The sequence below is a fragment of the Sapajus apella genome, unplaced genomic scaffold (genome assembly GCF_009761245.1).
Source record: "Sapajus apella isolate SASKATOON/1434 unplaced genomic scaffold, GSC_monkey_1.0 scaffold36, whole genome shotgun sequence".
Taxonomy (NCBI): domain Eukaryota; kingdom Metazoa; phylum Chordata; class Mammalia; order Primates; family Cebidae; genus Sapajus; species Sapajus apella.
This window is the reverse complement of record NW_022436976.1, coordinates 28803427-28811195: the sequence shown is the minus strand read 5'-3', so window position 1 is coordinate 28811195 and position 7769 is coordinate 28803427. Positions and strand designations below refer to the sequence as shown.

The 7769-nt window shown below is 40.6% G+C and overlaps 1 protein-coding gene across 10 annotated transcripts in view; it reads right to left on the bottom strand.

The window, feature by feature from the left end:
• The window catches only part of DAB1 (DAB adaptor protein 1), a 1264232-nt gene that overhangs the window by 97787 nt on the left and 1158676 nt on the right, over nt 1-7769 (bottom strand). The gene's annotated exons all lie outside the window — the stretch shown is intronic.

Here is a 7769-nt window from a genome sequence, read left to right as displayed (position 1 = left end):
AACCCAGCCAGCTAGAAAAAAAGTAGTGGGGGTTGGATTTTCCTTCCATTCCTTTTTCCCTCCTGGGTCGTTTTTTTTTTTTTTTTTTTTTTTTTTTTTTTTTTTAATCCACAAAGCATACCAATTTCCTATTTTCAACTTCTCTGCTTAAAAGCTTACTGCTCATTCTTCCCTGGCTCCTCTCAGAGTACTGCTTTCTGAAATGCCTAAAATAAAAACTCACGAGTCCAATAATAGATACCTCCACCGCAAGATATATATTTAAGCTCCCCATTTCGAGCAAAGGAACTTGAAGAAAAATTAAATACAGCCACATCTGACATACAAATGAAGAAATATTGAGTATCCCACCAGCCACATCTGACATACAAATGAAGCCTGCATGTTTCTGCTGTGCATCCCCATCTTCCTGAGAGCCTCATTTTCTATCGTGGCTCCTCAGGGTCTTGAACTTACTGGGCCCTGGCAAACTCAGCTCATAGATCTGTTCCTTCTGGGTGCCTTCTCCGACCACCCAAGCTACAGTCACTCCCCACAGTCAATCGCTATGATGTCACTGTCTTTCACGGGCTTCATCATATTTATTATTTTTTTGAAATTAATTTGTTCACTTATTTATGTCCTTATTTATTGTCTTGTGTGTGTTGTTCACTACAATATCCATAGTGCCTAGAGTACTTACTTGGCATATAGTAGCTAGTCAGTAAATATTTATTGAATAAATAAAGTAATTCCTATTCATCCCCCAAGGCTCAGCTCAAAAGGCCCCCCAAACAGGGATCACCTTTTCTGGGCTCCTATAACACATTGCTTACTGATAATAGCTTTTACCCATGGGATTGTAATTATGGATTTCTCTTGTCTGTTCCTCCAGGTAGATTCTGGCCCCAAGAAGGCAGGGGTAATGGGGCCTTTTCATTATTATATATTCTGTACCCAGACTAGTAACTGGCAATGAGTAGGTGCTGAACAAATGTTTGTTGACTATATAGGCAGACAAATGCATGGATAGATGAATTAATAAAAGGACTAAAGAATGAATGAACAATATTTTTTCAGTCACAGAAATGAAAATTTATAAACACCACCTGATGTATATTACCCTCAAAGACCTGTAGTTTAATGTATTAAGATAGGCTAAGTTAACCATAAAATATCAATGACAAATGTTCATTTTTCATTCAAGCTACAGGTACAATCTGGGCTGGCAGGGCACTCAGGCAGAGTCACACTGAGCCCAAGCTGGTGGATGCTTCTACATTACCACTCAGGCCTTATGGTTATCCGGACAAGAGAAGAAGGAGCTGGAGGGTTGCATGCAATGCTTATGCTCTTTGGCCTTGAAGTGATGTATGTCACTTAAGTTATAATCAGATATAGTGGCATGGGTGCTAATTGCAGGAGCTGGAAATATGGAAGACCATGGCTATGATATAAGCAGCAAATGTCTCTTCCATACTTGGAGATCACAGAACTTTGAAAGACCAAGGGATCCCTAATGCTTCTGTGTGCTCCAGGTTTTGAGGACTGTCACCTAAACGACTTTAAGTATTAATTTATCATTATATAATTTTTATTTATTTATAAAGGACAGTGTTAACTACCAATTGGAACTTTATTTCTTTTTTAATAAGCTGTTGAATGTGACTTCACAGGGTTGATATACCTACAATCAAAGGTGGGAAAACTTCACATTTTGATTATTCTTTACAACTTTATTGAAAGTAAATAGAGCTTCTCTCAGGCTTTGAAATCCTAGCTCACATTTATTTACTATCTACTTGGTGCCAGTGTTGTTGGCCCTTTATTTATATGGCATCTGATCTTCATCACAACCTGTAAGACAATATTATAATTCTAATTTTACAAAAAAGGAAACTTAGATTCAGAGGGGTTAAGATTCTTGTCCAAGGTCATACAACTCATAAGGGTTCAGGTGGAATTTGAACTCAGGATTACATGAAAACAGCTCATGGACCCCCATTACCATCTAATTGGAGTCTTGTGTGTCTGGACGGCAGAGAAAGTGAATTGCTGGACTGACTTTTTCTATTGTCCCTTTGACCTCTAACACTCTATGAAAGCATTTTACAAGCCACAGTGGAAAACAGAAATCAAACTGCATCATATAAAAGTCTCTGATTTATCATGCATACATTATAGCTTGTTCCTTGTTTAAAGATGAGAGAAGAAAAATGGAAGAGTACAACTTAAGGATTCATTTTACCAGACTATGAAGCAATGATGGGCCCCATTTAGATAACCAAAATAATAATGTAAATAATTATCTAAAATTTGGGGCAATATTCAAGTTTATACACCAAATATACCCAATCTTGACTGCCCTGGGGATGATATTATTTGAGAAAGAATAAAAAGGACACTTTCTAACTCTACCTTATAGATAGTTCCCATGGTAAGATTGCCTTTAGGCTAAAAATTTTTTTTACCAAAATAGTCAGATAGATCTGGGTATTTTCTGACCTCTGCTATTTCTTAGCTGCATGGACTGGGATAATTCGTTTCTCACAATCTTAGTATCTTCATCTGTAAAACTGGGTTGGGAGAGCCAAGGTAGCATAATGGGTAGCATTAGGGTTCTGGGTCTAGACAAAGGAACTCATTGGCTCCACCATTTACTCAATCAATACATATTTACTGAGGACATCGAAAGGGCTAGAAACTGTTGAGTGATGAGGATACACAGACAAGGAAAAACAAACACAGTCCTTGTGCTTATGGTGTTTATAAGACAAAATACTTGATCTCTCCAAGCCTCAGTTTCACAGTCGGTAAACTGAGGATAATAGGATTGATTGTAGGAATTTAAAGAAAGGCTACATATGCATTGTGTTTAGTGTGAGGCCTCAGCAGAAATAAATGCTTGATAAATGTCAGCTACTATTATTAGTAATAATAGTAGCTGTGAGGGTAGCAGTAAGTAGCACAGTTCCTAGACCATCATGGGTACTCAATAAATGTTTGTTAAACAGCAAACAAATGGGCTGGGTGCAGTGGCTCACGCCTGTAATCCCAGCACTTTGGGAGGCTGAGGTGGGCGGATCACAAGGTCAGAAGTTCAAGACTAGCTGACCAACATGGTGAAACCCTGTCTCTACTAAAAAAAAAAAAAAAAATAAATAAATAAATAATAAATAAATAAATAAATAAAATTGCTGAGTGTAGTGGTGCACATCTGTAATCCCAGCTACTTGGGAGCCTGAGGCAGAAGAATCCCTTGAACCTGGGGGGTGGAAGTTGCACTTCAGCCAGAACGACAGAGTGGGACTCCGTCTCAAACAAACAACAACAACAAAGTAAATGAATGAAATGTTAATACTGTAAGCTATGGAATACAGCTGTAGTTTCTGACAAGAAATAAACAGATGAAGACACTATTTAATCCTCATACTTTTGGGGCTCTGGAATACAAAGAGTTTTGAGGAAATTCAAAGTTTTTGGCAGTCTAAAGTGGAAACAGGGTTAGAAAAAGCCAGCACAATATCAACTCTGATGCAAAAGGCATTATCTATACATAAATTAGCACATATGCAATTTTCAAATGTTGTTATAGACAGTGAGTTAGAAGGAAAGGCACTTCCTTTTGGGGTGGAGTGGGTTCCAAAGATGCCATGGAAGGTTGGATTAAAATGAGCTTTGAAGTCAGTTCTGTATTTGAATTGACGGTAAATAAATGGCAGACATAGTTTCAGGCAGAGGAGTGAAGTAAGCCAAATGTGCAGAGCTGTACTTGCCTTGACTAGGGGTCTGAGAGCTGAGAGTGTTGGCTAGGGTATACAGGTTGTCCAGGCAGATGGTGCTGATACAGCAGGGAAGCCTTTGAATGCCTGATTGAAGAGTATTAAATCAATCTATTCACAAACAAAAGGTCAGTGATTAAGGGGTAGATTTGCCAGCTCTGGAGCCAGATGACCTGTTTTCAAATCCAAGCTCCATCACCACTAGCTATAGGATCTTGGGCATGTTGCTTAACCTCTCTGAATCTCAGCTTCCCCATTTGTAAAATGAAGGTAAAAATAGAATTTACTTTGTCAGGTTATTATGAAGATGAAGTGAGCAAATTAATAGATGTAAGTGCTTTGAATGGTACCTGGCACATGGTAAAGGTTATACTGTTGCTGCTATTGTTATTTTTCAGATATTAGTATATATCTGAAGAGATCAGACTGTAATACCTAATAAAATCACATACCTAGCTATACTGTTTGTTCACTTATTCTAGTATTTGTTTAGCAGTACTGACTGACCGCTATGTCTAGGCACCGATTGATACCCAGTCTCCATCCTCAGGTTGCAAAGACACAAAAGTAATGATAATTGATGAGGAATGAGCTATAATGGACATGCTGTATTGTACTGAATCTAAGGCGCTACAAACTGTAAGGCAAATGCTGATTGCAGAGATATTATGAGAAAAATATGTAAAGTCATTGAAACACAATATATTCAAGAGGCAAAGTGGTGGAGGGGGAGAAGTTCCCAATTCTGCCCGGTAGCAATGGCAGGAGAGACTTTTAAGAAGGTGATTTAGTTAGGCTAAGATCTGAAGAATGAATGGGAGCTTGCCAAGCTGGGGTGGGGGGGGGGGGAAAGGAAATGAAGCACATATAGTAGGCACAGGGTCATCACAGGGTCTGGGAAATAAGATCCATGGTGAACATGAGGCAGGAGAGAAAAGCAGAAGGTAAATCATGAATAAGGATAATAATATTAATATTTTTCAGCCTTTATCATATGCCAGATGTGATTTAAGCACTTTAACCCTCCCATCGTCCCCATGAGGCAGATACTATGAGTGGTACCATTTCTAGAGATGGGCACTGTGAACACTGCAAGTCAGCAGCAGAGTCCGGATTTAAACCCAGATGGTCTGACCCCACAGCCCATCCACATTTACTTACCATAGAAGACACTCTATACTTCTTACCCCTGCCATGGTACCAGGTCTGACTTCTACTCAGGGACTTGTGAATGGCTGCCAAGTCAGACTCAAACACAAGAGTACACCCAAACAGGACTTTAGAACCAACAGGGGCAACCCTTTTTGAATCTCTTTTGTAGACTGACTTTCTAACAACTGTCCTCTTTTAGTGATGTAATTACTTTGGTATTTGAAAACCAGTAACAAATTAAGGGAGCTACATAATCAACTGCTACATTAATTAGTCGCCCTTTGTTAAAAGGCAAACATCCTGTTAAATGTGTGAGTTAATAATGACTTCTGCCTCAATTCTCAGTTTTGCACATTTGCAAAGGCTCAACTTCAGTCCCTGATGTGCAAATCTCTTTGTCTTTCCTGATAGATATCTGAACCAAATCCAATCATCTCCAGGCAGCCTCAAGTTCCAACAAAGGAGAGGCCTGGATTCTGGCAGAGCCATTGAAAAAAAAAAGAAAGCTATAGATTCAGATAAGCAATGCACGCTGTGGATTACAGGCATCCTGTTTATTTATTCATCCATCCACTTCTCCTTCCACTCCTCACACATTGATTGGTCTTCTACTCTATACCAGGCACTCTACTAGGCACTGGGGGTACAGGAGCGAGAATAAATAGCTGACATTCAGTAAGCACTTTCTATGTGCCAGGCATCTTTCTAGAGCTTTACTTACTTAATCTCAAAAGCTCGAACTTATTAAGGCAGGCAGTAAAACTCTCACTGAGGTAGGCATTATTACTGGCAATTTAGTTTCCAGATGAGGACACTGAGCCATGGAGAAGTTAATTACCTACCCAAAGGCACTGAGCTAGTATGTTGGTGGAGCTGAGATTTGAATCCAAGCTGTCTGGTCCAGAGCCTGTGATTTAAATCCCTATGCCACATCACCTACTATTTCAGAGCTAAATAAGCAAGGGCCCTTGCTCTCAGTGAGCTTGCAATCTAGTGAGGCAATAGATACGTAAACCATCAAATGTCAGTGCAGCGTGATCTTTGCAGTAACAGAGCCATGTATATAAGAAAAGGTCCCCAGAAGATCTTCCATTCAGGGATGCACATTCTTCTCTCCTTCTCTGTTTCTCTCTCTCTCTCTCTTTCTCTGGGCCATCACAAACAACTGCCACACACATGGCTAATGGGAGAACCCAACCTACTTTCTTTGGGAAATAAAGCTCGCATGACATTAAGATGGCTTGAGATAAGCTTAAGCTCTTCCGAAGGGTTCCAGCCACCATTCTGTGGTCATGTTTTAAGGATATTATACTGAAAGAGGCTACACTACTCTCTACATTATATTAATGCACCGTAATGATTCCATTCTGTAAATAGCGTTTGGAATTGACTGACAAGATGCCAAATTTGCACTTGCATGCATAATTCTAGTATTTTATTATTAAACTGAGCTCACAGATTGAGCGCCAGGATTTAAAATAAACAAAAAATCTATAATTACAGCATATGAATTTTTTTCATTGCCAGTGCCTGTTCAACCATTTTCATCGAGAAGGCTTTTGTGTTACTCTCTTTTCACTGCTTTTCTTGCTTCCAGTGGAGGCCAATGACACAAACTATAGGATATCATGAAGTTGCAAAGTTCAGGGGACTTTCTTTCTCCTATATTAAATGGGAAAAAATGTTTTTCATCTCTTGAATCATTCGTTTATTCATGTAAATAGATTCCCAAATGCACATTCACATGTTTAAAGAGGCCAGAATATACTTGGGGCCTACTGGAAACTGTCAGTTCAGTAGATTTCTGCCTAGTGCCAGGCCCAAGGAAGCGCCTATGCAAGAAGCTGAAAGTGACCAAGAGAAGGAGTAAAGTAGCTTTCTCCCCAGAATGGGAGGACCCAAAGAGAGGAGATGAAGGTCATTGCAATTATGCCTGGGTCTCAGAAACCCACAGGCTCAGGCCTTTCTAGAGAAAATGGACAAAATGGGGCTATTTTTAGTTGTTCTTCAGGCTCTGGCTAACACTGAACTCCCAGGTGTTAACAGCTGGAGACACATTCTCTAGTAAATGAGATGCAATGCTAAAAGGAAAGAAAGGTCAGCTGGAGGGGCTGGTGGCGAAAACTCAAACACAGGGAAGTGTGGGAAGGGAAGATGTCACTCTGGTGAGAGGGCAGACAGGAAGACCCCCCAGCTCCCTACATGTCACTGCAGATGTGTCTTCCTCAGGTGCAATGCTAGACAAGGCAGCACAGCAGCAACAGGCTCATGCCTAGATCTCCCAGGCTGGGCTGGCTCTGTTTCTTCAACATTAGGCAAGACACTTCACCTCTCGGAGCTCTGGTTTTCTTGATTAATCTTGCTGTAAAAACAAGACTAATCATCTACTGTGGATGTGAGGTTTAAATGAGATCACCCTTTGCAAAGTTTCTAGAGCAGATCTCTGGAGTACAGCAGTTGCGTTGCCAGGAGTGTGGGGAAAGGAGGAGGCAGAAGACTGTTAAGAAGCCCAGGCATGCTGAGGAGGAGAGAGTAGGGAGGGGACACAGGGAAGAGGACAGGTGCTTGGCCCCCCAGCACCCTGTAGGCCATGTCAAGTGCTTTGATATTAGCCCAAGAGCAAATAACAGCACCAAAAAGCTTTGAGGGGAAGAGAAACATGCTCTATGTACATTTTAAAGGGATCGCTTGTGGCTTGGTTCTGCAGAATGGGTTGAAATGGGGACAGGACTAAGTGGGGAGCCCAGGTAGGGGACCCCTACAGCAGCACAGGGGAGTGATGTTGGGAGGCTGTGTGACAATGACAGCAGCTGAGACAAGGAAAGGTAGGTAGATATGAGAGAGAGATGGAAGATT